We start from the raw sequence: 14,086 nt of genomic DNA on the forward strand, positions 1-14,086 counted from the left end.
TAAAATTCCTCGGAAATTTTCAAAGTCGATTTTCTCCCAAATTTTTGAGAGTTGCATTGAACTGCTTTGGAAGAGGTAAATTTGGGAACTGTACTTCACGTACCAAAAATATAAAAAATTACAAAATTCGGATTGCTAGGTGGTGTCCTTGTTAGACTGTTGCGGTAGCTTGGAGGGTCTTTCGCGTTCGTCCTTTATTAGTTACTGGGACATCGATTCTCACTTCGATTCACATTCTGAGAACAACAGGAAGTATTGTAAAGAAGAAACTGACTGGTACGGATAAGACTATGGAAAACACTGGTAGCATAAGACAAGTTCTGGTTGGGAGCACATTGCGATCTGCTCGATGACACACACGTGAGTCAAGGCTATATCGCACATTAGTGCTCACAATTTTCTAAAAAGAATTTAGAATTTCAGCCATACAATATGTGTGTAGTTCAACAGCTTAAGGCATCAGATTATGAGAGAACTACTTGAGAGTGCTATTTGAAACAAATGAAAACTCAATAATCGTTGTGAGTAATGAGGCTCATTTTCGTTTTAGTGGTGCGGTCAATAAACACAATTTTCAGTGCTCGTCCAATGTAAAAATCACTGAAAGACTTCAGAGCGTTCAACAGTAGTCCGAGACTCTCCCTTACAGTTTCGAGATGAAGACAGTGCTACTGTTAACAGTGACCGCTGAACGTTTTGTTACCATAGTCAGCGCTTTCTTGTGTCTACAGGTGGTAAGATGATATCTACCCAACTTTCGAAAAGTTTATTCCGAAAAGAATGGTCCACTAGCATATAGTAGAAATGACAATCAAGATGGCTCATCGCATATTTCAGGTACATTGGCCCTAAGTTCTGCAAATTTGATTATATGTTTATTTTTTTCGAGATACCTCAAATCACATCTCTACACTCATAAAGATCCAATATCAACCTATCTGAAGTAGGTAACGAAGCAGGAAGAGGCAGAAATTGATCCTGACGTTTTGAAATTCGAATACACGGTTTGCGAACAAAGAGATGAAAGATATATTAAAGTGTGTGTGTGTGTGTGTGTGTGTGGTTTGAGGTTTTCGGGCGCTAAACAGCGTGGTCATCAGCGCCCAGCTGTATTAAAGGAACTGGATATCATTCCACTAACAAGCATCTGCGAGTTGCTGGTTTGGTTACTTTTTGGTGAGTATATTTCGATTGTCGTACAGCCGTGAGTTTTCGAGTGTCTGGCCTGAAACAGCGGTGTGTTACACGTTGGCAAAACCGTTTTTAAAACGCGCCAACTGTTGAAGCAAGCTTTTGGGGCCAGCGCTTTAGATAAGACACAGTCTTACGACTGGAATGAGCGTTTAAAAATCGTGCGATGATGACGACCGTTGTTGGCCACTAACCACCATCACACTACAAAATGTTCAGAAATTTAGGGGTCTGCGTAGACAGATCTTTACAACTCTTCGGAAATAAATACATGTGAAGATATTGTGTTGGAAGAATTGAACGTGAGAAGGATTTCAGTGAAGCCTGTGTCACGATTGCTTCTAGTCGATCAGAAGCAACATCACGCGGGAGTCCTCAGGGAACTTTAACAACTGCTTCAAGACGATCCAAACTTCCTTTCAAAGTGTGTCTCTAGTGACGAAAGTTGGGTATATGACTACGACCCTGGAACTAAGTAGCAGTCCTTATAGTGGAAGAATCATGCTTTACCTTGGCCAACAAAAAGTAATTTGCATATTGGTTCGATTGTTCATAAGGAATTCATTCTACGGGGTCAGATGGTCTATAAAGCGTTCTGTCTCGATGCTCCATGACGTTTGAGGGAGCAAATGAGGAGGAAATGTCCACAGACGTGGCGTACAAACGACATGCTACTGAACCACGACAATTCAACTCCGTATGCAGCCTAAATTACTTAATAATTTTCGACCAAAAACAAGATGGCAGTTGTTTTACACCTACCGTGCGCGTCAGAATAGCTCCACGTGCCTTGTTACTTTTCCCCAAAATGAAAATCAAGCTTAAAGGACAAAGATTTTTTGCAGTGGAAGAGCTCCAAGTGGAAATGCAGAGGGTATGAAACATCACAACTTCCAGGATGAACCCTAAAAGTGTCAGAAACTGTGATATTGGAATTTTGAGCTAACTTCGAGTGCTTGCAGAAAATAATAAATAATTGAAGATGAGCCCGCCATTCTGCAAGTTCACAATTATTGTTTTGCTCTAATACCCGGTAGGTTTCTGCACTGTTGTGGAATTCTCGGTGAGCTTTTTTCTTTTATTTTTCTGAAATAAATACTTACAGATTATATTTATATTAGGAAATATGTTACTTCAGATTTTGTTATTGTTTAAACTATGTATGTACCTTAAATTTTACTTATTGTATGTCCTGTAGCAGCCAATCGAAATTAGCCACAAGTCGAAATTAATGCACCATGTCATCTACAAACATAAGGGATGTTAGGATTTTCGATAGACTTACCGGCGGATCTGCCATCTCTTTTAGGAAATACTCAAACGAATGTGGTTAAAGTGTTAAAGTTCTGTGACTTGTCCAATGTTTTTACCAAGATTTTAGGGTGAGGGTCTTAATATGTTCACAGGGTGACTGGCTCGCCCATATTTTACGTAAGTGGCTAGCCAGTGTCAATTTCATGTGGCATCCTTCACGGTCCTTTCTCGTATTCCTTGCGTTCCATTTTCTTATCCAGCGTTTTTAATATTTTCCCGCTTTTTTGCCAGTATGCTTCCATTTTACTAAATTTGACCACATTTGTTTCTTTTAATGTGTGTCAGGCCGCTGATGACCTCGCGTTGAGCGCCGGTAAGACCCAACACACACACACACACACACACACACTACATTGAAATTTTGTTTATAATCCAATATTTGAAGTATATATTCCGGTAAAAACCGTGGCACATGTCCCCCTTTTTTTGGCTTTACCATTGCTATATTTGGCTTTACCCTGAGCTGTGGCTGGTTTTGATTTGTGTGCAGAACGTGATTTTGTTGTTATTGTGTAGTTGAAACGACCTGTAGGCATTGGTGGGACTACCAGCCATCACCATTTAGTTGTAATATGTATACGCTACTTACGAAATTTTCACTGGAAAGGAACGTTAGATATTGATTTCGTTGACTGCGCACACTTTAAATTGATCATCAGTGTCATGCATAGTGACAAAATTTACAAAGTTCAGCAACAAACTCAAACAGCCATTTCTAATTTATTCTTACGGAATGCATTTAGAACGAGCTGATAAGAGCAATCGTAATAGTGAACCTGGTTCATATTCCGATCAGGTACATTTGCATAAGCAGATCAGCATAGCCTACTAAATACATTGTGGCTGTGATCGGGAATATTCCGAGTCTAAACTATATAGAGGCAGTGACTGCCTGAAATGCTTCGTACAGGTAAGAAACAGGTGCTGCTACACTTTCAACTACCTACTTTTCAAGGTCACCCATCTCTGACATCAGACGCATATGATGACAAGGAGGGAGGGGAGAAGGATGAGCTTGAGGGTGCATGTGTGTATGAGACAGAGATGGATGACCTAGAAAACTGGTTGGAACTTGGTAGCTGAAAGCATAGAAACCCTTGTTTCTTAGCTATATGAACAAAGTTAACGGTAATCATATTTTTTAAATTGCTCTGATACGCTTCTATGAGGAACTTTCACATTTGTCTTCGTTACAGAACTTTATAATACCTGATTGGAGGTTACATTATACAACTACTGAATAGACGGTGTGTTTGACCCTGTCGAAGACTGTGTGAGTGGATTAAATGTCCAAAAACACTATTTACAAAGTGCTCCTCTGTACTCGGTGTCAACTACTCTTATGTACTGTAAATTATGGGATAGCTTACAGAACGGTTGCTATGCTGTATTTAAAAGTGATCTGCAGTCTGTCTACAGGGGCAATAAAAATGCATGAAAGTTGGCTGGTGTACAGGTAACCCTTCCAGTTAATCAAGACCGAGAAAGGATTACAAATTATGTTCTGTCTGCCTAGATTTTAATCATTTATGTACACGATTTTTCGCAATCCAGAATTTGTTCTCCACAATACCCCAAAGAGATAGAGCAAAATTAGGGCTGGTTCCCATGTATAATATCATTCCACAAGTCTTAAGAAAAAGAAAAAAATGTATTGTAAAGACTTAAGCGATTCTCTAGTAAGGACATCACTCCTTTAAATGCATTTAATGTGTTACGTGTACACAAAAGAAAACTGCAAATGCAGGAAATAGAGGTCAAAAGATGAAACTGATATATATATCAAAAACAGTTGCCACAAAGGGAAGTTCTTCATACGACTGATGAATCAAGATATCGGCTTATACTGTACATACAAATGGAAAGAAGACATTTATTGGAGTACTTGCAGAAATTAGAAATTAGTGCCCGGACGATGTTTACTATAGTGAAGGGTAACATAATCAGACTGAGGATGAGTTCAGGAGTAACCTAATTAAGTTAATAAGTATATACCTACCTACAGTATATACTTTAAGTTTTAAAAATTTGGCACCCAGAATAAGTTTTCGTTGTTGTACAGTTGATATTTGGCTCTGTTGACTGATGAGTTTGTCGATCATTGAGTTTATTATTTCAAGCAGAGGAATGTATGGCAATAAGTCATGACATAGAAATAGTTTGCTTCTTCGCATAACCATAGTGAGCCGTACCATGTCAATAGGTACCTCTTCCGCATGCCATCTTTGCCTCTAGCGTAGGGCGTGCCGTTCTCACTTAAGCAAGTTGCAGTGTGGGGAGTGAGTCAGACGGAGGCAGGCGGCGCAGCAGAAAGGGCTCTTCAGGCACGGCGTGTTGTGATTTGGGCCGTGCAGTTTCTCTTCGGCATTCCGCTTGGGGCCGCGTGCCCTAGAATAAGTTGCATCCTGGCGGCTCCGGAGGACACCGGGCGGCTGAGGCTCTTCCTCCAACGGAAGTCCGTGGTTGCTGCGCCTTGGTTAAGAGAGAAGCGTGCCTTCTTAGAACTATGGTGAGGAACCTTGCCTCTGTTGACTGAATTTAGGGACAGTGTGAGATTTGCAAAATGTTCCTTTCTATTGTCTCTCCCAGCGCGTCGCCGTCTGCTTATGCTCCTTACCTGCCTTCATGGCTTTTAAAACTCTAAAAATATCGGCTCAATCTTCCTGTTTGCTTAAACGCCGGTTGTCGATTCGTTGAGTGTAAGAGGCCTGCAAGTGTTTGTACCACCTGCTTATTAAGCCAGCGCAAATTCGTGATTTTCTGATTCTACACAGTGTTTTTATCTTCTTGTATATGATAGCTTTGTGGACTTTGATTTAAGTTATCCCAGTTATTACTGTTGAAAGGGTACAGTACCGCCCGACATTGAAAATAGGTACAACATTCTTCGTTATTCTTGTCAGAACAACATATTTTTTGTAATAATAACTCAGTTTCAATTAATACACCGAAGCCGGATACCAGTGTAGGAAAGAAGGACAATTTATTTATTTAATTGATCACATGTGCACTCCCACAAAATAAATCCCTATTTATTTAATTGATCACATGTGCACTCCCACAAAATAAATCCCTATTTATTTAATTGATCACATGTGCACTCCCACAAAATAAATCCCTACATCAAATTTGGTGAGATCTGTGAAATGAGTGAATGTATGGTCGTCTGCTAACCACAGATAGTGAATGTGAATATATGATCATCTTTGAGACGGTCCTTTGGTCACCTTTGGTGGAACCAAAGAGATGAAATTTACCAGAGCTTTGAGCGCCTGAAATGTGGCTGACCAATACGGTAGCAAGGCGCTCCCCCACTTCGGCAGAGGTGCGAGATGACCTGAAGAACAGCCATGTTTTCAGCACTCTGGCGCTGGATCTCGTGTTGGTAAGACCAGTCTTAGGTGTGCTCCGTAAAGACAAAAGAGTGGAGAGAATGGTATGCATGTCGAATACTTAAGAGTAGTTTGGAATAATAATTTCTCTATTTCAGGAACTTTTGTGGGGAGAATTAAATGTCAGGCAGGTAATATTAAGGGGATTGTAGTAATCTTCAGAAGTGACCAACAGTCACAATGAAACCACGTGTAGCAATAAGTTGAAATACTTCCGAGTGCTAAAGTTAAGCTGAATTACTGGCGTGTGTACTATAAGTTGGAAATATTTAAGAAATGGCGTGTGCAGGACTTGAAATTAGAGACGAGCACTTCCACGTGGTGAGTACTGTGTGAGTCTCAATCTGTGTATGAGACAAAGGATAAAGAGAAGTACTCGTCCATGGTATCAGTTGAGGACTCGCGTGTGTTACGAATATGTTCTTAATCTTACTTTGCGTGTTATGTTTCCGCGTGACGCTTGATTCAAACTATAATACTCTGAGAGTGAAGCAAGGTGAGTCAGCCGTCTATCCAGCAACGCCACTTGGCTTGCATTGCAGAGGAAGACGTGAATATATCCTCCAGAGTTCATAGTAGGAAAGAAAAGTTATGAAGTGGGGCAGTGTCGTGTGAAACTGGGATGAATACTAATTGAAGTGGGAAAGCTGAAAGTGATGTGATTATAACGTTGTGACTATTCCTTGTGTTGTATTCCATGTTGCCAGTAAGGTGTATTTAATGTAATTTAAGTATGTGTGGTTTCCATGGGAGAGTAGCAAGATAGGTTCAGAGACAGTGGGTTATGCATGTTCCTTTTTGTACCGCTCGGTCTGGAGGAAATTTTCCTGATGGTGTGTGTGAGAGTCGAAGCGTGAGATATAGCAAAAGATCCACCATCCTATCCAGAAAGTGTGTGTAGTGTTAGATAATTTTGAGATCGTAAGATAAAGAATCACCAATGTAAAGCCATGGCCACTGGGCGGAGTTTCTCATGTGTAATTGTTGTAGAAAATGTAGTGGTGTGTTTAGGTTATAGAATTTATCGGAATAAAAAAGATAGTGAAAAGAAAAAGATTGGTGGCCTTTCCCTTCGAATAGTATGTTGTCATGATATCCAGACTTTATAATGTGTGCGCCATTCATATTCAGTACGATGGCCACGTCTTGATCAAAGCCGTTGGGTGAGAAAGAAAATGTGGTATTGCCAGTGCGTAGTGAACAGTCAGAGTTGTGTAAATTACTAATAGTCAGATGTGAGTTATTCGTTTTCGTAGTATTCAAACAGGAGAATAATTTGCAACTTAATTGTGAGTACTAGAGCTCATGTTACTCGATAAATAAGAATGAAACCACTCGCTTGGCAGACCACTCATCATGCAGGCCTGACTGCTTGATGCCACAGTATGAGCAAGGCATGTGGGTGCCTCTCACTGTGAGTGGCTTTGATGCTTGCTAATTAAATTGTTAGTTCTGGAAGAAAGAGATTTATGCCAATATCTTAGTATTTTAGGTACTGTCTGCTAATATAATTCAAGTACGTTTGTCAACCGTGTGCATCTATTCAAGACTTGTTGATTTTCCGTCTCGCGACCAGTATGCATCCCTCAATAAAGTCTTCGAATGAAGTACTTGGGATACAGTTTAAATTCACGACATCTAGGAATACATAGCACTGTACGGCAATATCGTTTATTTTTTAGGGATGTATTTGGGGCCTGAAGATGGCAGAGTGGAATGCCGAAACCGGTAGTCAAAATAAAATAACATCTCAATTACACAGCTGCTGGCGAATTTAATTGATAATATATTGTGTTCAGTTCCATACAACAAGGTGAGCTGCCAAATTGTTTGTGACACAATTTCTTCTCGTTGTAGCTGTAGTTCTGTAGCATAGATACTCTGTTAAATTTCTACATCGTTCTTCTGTCACAAAGCTTGTACCAAAAAACATTCTGTGTCCTAATAATTACATGGTATGTTGTTATAGGAATTGAAACTCAATGGCAAGTGGTTAATTCGCAACGAACTAAAACAAATTCTTTGCCTCTGTAATGTGTGTTGTTGAAAGTATTCGCTTCCATAAAAACTCATTTGTTGTCTTTGAACATAGATATTTTCATAAATATAGACAACAGTTTTGGTTTCCTATGTTTTTATCAGTACAATGTGGGTCAATGTGACAGTGTTTTAAATTATTACTTGAATGGAATGTAAACACCGCAGCATGTGCTAGTGAATGCGCGCATTTATGAAATGTGATCATCTTTGAGACCTGTTGTTCTTTTAATTTATTGTATCGTGTGGTGAGATGTATTGTGCATGCGAATAGCTCATATCAGTATTTTGGGATGAGTGGTTTATATTCTAAGCACATTTTCGGGCTATTCTGAGGGTACTTGCCTTGTGAGTTTCCTGTAGAGTCCTTAGAAGCCTGTAACAGAAATTGTGAAACACCTTGTAGGACTACGGATTTCATTAACAGTCAAGTGAGTAAGAGGGAGAGTCGACCTAGAGGAGTGCCTACGAACACGTGATGTTTCCTGGTGGATTCTTGTCTAGTGTTTCATCCAAAATTTTATCAAGAGGAACCAAAATAAGGGTATATGAATCTATAATGAGACCAGTATTGCTACACTTATACAGAGAAGAGGTAATGGTTTCCGGAAATAAAATATTACCGAACGTATTTGGACCACTTTATGAGAGAGGAGAATGGCGAAGAAGAAAGAACAGGGAGTTCAGGAAGGTATATTATGAAACACACATATTGTTGCGGAAGCCAAGACAGGAAGGCTGACATGGACCGGGTATGTCTATAGAAAAGAGGGGATCTAGACTGACAGAAGTGTCAGAGGAGAAACCCGAAGGCAGAAGACCTTTAGGGAGACAGAAAATAAGATAGAGGGGCCAGGTAGCCAAAAGACTTCGGATACCTGGAGCAAGAGAAGTAGATGTCAAGGGCAGAACGCTGTGGCGGAGGACACTTTACGATACCGACTGCGGTTTGTGGGGCTAGGAGAGTGAGAGTAAGAGTTATTACGTCAGTCTAGTGACAGATTTTAGGAGGAATGCGCACTACAGACCACCATAAGCAGTTTCTGGCAGTTTCCCCAGTTTCTGATGTCACAATTAAGTGGTGCATAATATGATAAAGCTATTTGGATATATTGTTAATTCTTCAGCTAAGTAATTTCATTGTGAATAATTGCTATGTATTTCTAGAAATATTTATATAAATTTCGGACTATTAAACCACAGTTTGTCTATGGTGTACCATTTTCTACCCTGAAACAGAAGAAGATATTTTACCATCCAACGTGTGATACTTGCAAATGAACTACAATTCTAACTGTGTTGGAAATGGAAAATTGTGTTAGTTTCCAACAGTTTTATTTCAAAATGTATTTAACTTGTACCTGGTTTTGATATTACTTCGGCTCAATTTGATTTAAACGAGCTCGTCTTCCAAGCCGTGAAGGTCCAAAGGATGTCTACCAGCCGCTGTGTGATCCTCGGCCTTGCGGCTCATGCTTATGCAGTAAGGAGGGTCTTGTAGTCAGCACAACGCTCTGCTGGCCGTTTTGCAGACTTTCCAGACCGTGGAGCCGCCGCTAGTCAGTCAGGTAGCTCCTCAGTTGGCATCACGAGGCTGAGTGCACCCCGTAGCTGTCCTCCCACAAGGAAAAAAAAAAATCCGTTTCAATATTGGAAATCGAACGGGAGTCCTCTCCATGGCAGCCATCTACGCTGCTCACTCATCTAGACCTTGATTTCGTTTCACTTTCTGATAATTGTTGTATAGCACAGTAATAATGTAACTTATGTATGATTAAATACAGTATTGGCAAGATTTTCTCGATAGCAACGCTTTAAATTGAAGTAAAACACTCGATACAAGACAGTGTTGTACCTGGGAGCATGTTTCCATGTTTCAAAGAAGAAAAAAAAAACTTAATATTCCGGAGTAGTGGTGGTAATTTCAGAAAAAGACTGCAACTCTTAAAAGGTGAATGCCGTAATTTGAAAATGGAATAAGAAAAATGTATTAAAACTCTAATACAGGGCTGACTGAAGGCGAAAGTTTGACAAGTCTACCAACGTATAACACTCTCCTCTACTGTTCATTTCAGAATGTTCGTTCAGCTTCGGCCAGTCTGGAAAGAAAAAGCTTAGCTGCCCTGTCATATCCTCTTTATCCAGCTACGAGGGGAGTTCAATAAGTAATGAAACACATTTTTTTCCGAAAGGAGATCGGTTTTATTCAGGATTCCAATAAACCACATTATTCCTCACTCTTCCGGCTACAAAACCCTATTTTTCAACATAATCTCCTCTCAATGCGACGGCCTTATGCCGCGTTTCTGGGACGGCCTGTGTGCCCGCATGGTAGCATTCTGCTGGTCGACGTCAGAGCTAACGTCTTGCTACATCAGCTCACTCCACATCATCCATGTACTATTTCCCGCGGAGTGCATCCCTCATTGCGCAAACAGATGGAAGCTCTTTAGAGTCTCCTCTAAGGCAGCGAGTAACCCAGCGGGCAAACACCTTTCAGTACCTCGACTGATTGCCAAGTGTGTCTGCACTACCAATAGAGAGCATCACGATGTCGATAGTGATCCACCGACCGCTTCGAATGAGAGTGTCCGCACGTCCCGACACTGGAGGAGCTGTGCGCGACCGGGCGACACCTGTGAGATCAGATAGGTTTGTGCGACCTTGTTGCGATGATGACAGACGCCTCCCCCAACGACTCACCTTGCTTTTGTTCACTGCCAGATCTCCGTAGACACTTCGGTGCTCTGGTTTTCAGCCTATAACTCAGTGACAGCTCTGTTTTGGGAACGCACCACCGCTACAGACGCCATTTCGAAGGCTACGTATAGCGCCTCAACCTGTCAGAACTTCAAGAAACTGTAGGGACTGCAGCGGGAATATTCCACGATGTCCCACAACAAATGCCGGATTTATTCAACTGAAACTGGCCACGAGAAAAGAAAAGTTGCGTTACTTATTGATTGCTTCTCGTGGTTCCATGTTAGTCCACAAGGTGTACGCAACGGTAGCGAGAGCGAAGGAATCCTCACGGCGCTGACCTAACGAGTGGAATCCGCCGACAGAGTACGCGGCTTTGTGGGTCGGGGCGGGGCTGGCTACCTGTCGGGTGGCAGAACAGCGCTGGTTCGCCTCCTTTGAGGGCCACCGCCGGGCCTGCCGCCCGCGCAAGCAGGCAGTCAGGCTGTGGCGCGGCGCTGCGCTGCGCCGGATGCGAGCGAGGGGAAGCGGCCACTGACAGCTGTATCAATCAGAAACGTCGCCGACACTCTCAATCAATTTCCGCGCCGCTGTGCAAACTCCGGCTAAGTGCAGACGCCGGTGTTTACGACGCCGCGCCGCGCCGCGCCACAGCCGTAGACGCCGCCGCTGCCTCTGGCGCCAGGCCCATCCCGCGGCGTCTTCGTTAGCCGCCCTGAAAGACCTGTCTGCGCCAAACACTGTGCGCGAGGGGAAAAATGTCAGCGCCCCGCAGCTCGCCGATAAATAACCTGAAATAGCGACCCGTGCGCATTCCGGCTCGTTCGTTTTTCTATTTTTTTTCCTCTCTCGCTCTGTCTCTCTCTCCCTCCCTCCCTCTTTCTCTCCCACCTCCACTCAACGTCTCGTACATCGCTTTCTGAGGAAATAAGTTTAGTGGAAAACTATTTTCTTCGGGAAGAGTTCGTTCCTGCCTCTGTCACCGAAGTTTCCCGCCATAGATGTTTGTCTTCAAAAGTTTCTGTAGATTACAGTGATAGCCTGCCAAACTCAGTTACATACACACTTAATATTTAACCTCGTCTCCACCGCATCTTCATCGAATATTGGTAATGGTTAGTATAGCAGTACTACGATTTGTACATCTATGGACCCGACAAGATTTGTTGACCGGGAAAAAGCGATCGACAGTGTAAAATGGTGCAAGATGTTCGAACTTCTGAGAAAAACAGGTGTAAGCTATAGCGAAAGACGAGTCACATACAATATGTAAAAGAACCAAGAGGGAACAATAAGATAACGAAGTGCTCGGATTAAAAAGGGTTTAAGACAGGGATGTAGTCTTTTGTCCCTGCTGTTCAGTCTGTACATCTGAGAAGCAATGATGGAAATAAAAGAAAGGTTTCAGGATTGGGATTAAAATTCAAGGTGAAAGTGTGTCAATGATAGGATTCGCTGATAATATTGCTATCCTGAATGACAGTGAAGAAGACATACATGATCTGTTGAATGGAATGAACAGTCTAATGAGTGGAGAATATGGATTGAGAGTAAAGTATCTCTCTAGATCTCAATGGTAAAACAACTAATGAGGTACCAACTAACAAAGGGGTACGACAAGGCTGCTGCATCTCTCCAACTTTGTTCACCATCTACGTTAATAAAATAATACATATTTGGAAATCAGAATTTCAGAAAGGCATCTACCAAGATAGGAACATTCTTTTAAATAATTTACTATATGCCGATGATGCACTGATCCTAGCAGATAAGGAAGATGACTTTCAGAAAGGAATCTACTTGCTATAACAAATAAGTGCAAAATTTAGCATGGAAATTTCAAAAGAAAATACTAAGACAATGGCCTTCATGGGGATAGAAGCAATCAGAACCGAAATAGTGATAGATCAGAAGATTTTAGAGCAAGTAAATCATTTCCGTTATCTCGGATGTGAAATGACATACGACAACTGCATAGATATTGAAATTAAACTTAGTAAATTCAGTCGGATATATGGAACAATCAACAGGAACCTAAAAAAACAAAACCAGGAAAGGCACTCAAATTAAATTTTACAAAATTCTTTCAGTGCGCGCACTGATCTATGAAAGTGAGACATGGGTGATTACAAAGAAGCAAGAAAGCCGGATTCAGACACAAGAAATGAAATTCCTTAGAGGTGTTAAAGGTTGCACAAGAGAAGACAGGCTAAGAAATCAAGGTATTAGAGAAGACCTGCAAATCTTTAGCCTCAAAGATAAAATTCGAGATTACAGAAGAAAATGGAATGAACATCTACAAAGAATGGAGAGTGAGAGACTTCCCTTAGGCAAGAAATTATAAGTGCCATGGGAGAAGAGACAGAAGAAGACAGCGACAGAGATGGCTGCCGTAACAGGTAATTCCTGCCTAATACCTGAAGAGAAGATGAAGATGAGTAAACCGAAGAAACACGAAAGTAATGAGAAGTAGTAGAAATGAGAACAGCGAAAAACTTAACATCATAACTGGTGATCAAGAAGTAGATGAAGTTAAGGAATTCTGCTACTGAGGCATCAAAGCAGCGCATGACGGATGGAACAAGGAGGACATAAAAAACAGACTAGCACTGGCAAAGAGGCATTCCTGGCCATGAGAAGTCTGTTAGCATCAAACATAGCGTTGAGGAAGAAATTTCAGAGAACGTACGTTTGGAGCACAGCACTGTATGGCAGTGAGACATGAACTGCGGGAAAAGCGGAACAAAAGAGGATACAAGCATAAGAGATTTAATGCTACAGAAGAATTTGAGGATTAAGTGGAGTGATAAGGTAAGGCATGAGTGGGTTCTCCACAGAATCGAGGAGGAAATGAGTATAGGGAAGACACTGAGAAGATGAAGGAACAGGATGACAGGACATCTGTTAAGGCATCAGGGAATAACTTCCATGGTACTAAAGGCAATTGCAGATGGTGAAAAGTGTAGAGGAAGACAGAGAGTGGGATACATCCAGCGTATAATTGAGGAAGTAATTTGCAAGTGTTACTCTGACATGAAGAGAATGAGAGGTTGGCACAGGAAAGGAATTCGTGGCGGGCCACAAGAAAGCAGTCAGAAGACTGACGACTCAAAAGAAATTCAGACGACTCTGTCTGGAAGGTGTTTGTGTATGATTTTTAGTTCTTTTACAAGACTGATACTCTTGTAGAACAGATACACTTCTTAAGGCCACCACAATGCGAGGAGTGGGAACGACAGTCGAATTGTCCAGCTTTCCCAATAAAATATAATCTGCATTACCGATGTTAGGTTCAGATTGTAAGCAAATTAACGAATCGGTTGACATATGTTACGGGTCACTCGAAATAGTATTCCGAATCCATGAAATCAATCCTTAATTAAATAGAATCAAACTAATTACCCTCATCATTTAGAAATCGCCGTAGATTTGCCTAATCAGAGGACAATTGT

This window comes from Schistocerca serialis, chromosome 7 (genome assembly GCF_023864345.2).
Source record: "Schistocerca serialis cubense isolate TAMUIC-IGC-003099 chromosome 7, iqSchSeri2.2, whole genome shotgun sequence".
Taxonomy (NCBI): domain Eukaryota; kingdom Metazoa; phylum Arthropoda; class Insecta; order Orthoptera; family Acrididae; genus Schistocerca; species Schistocerca serialis.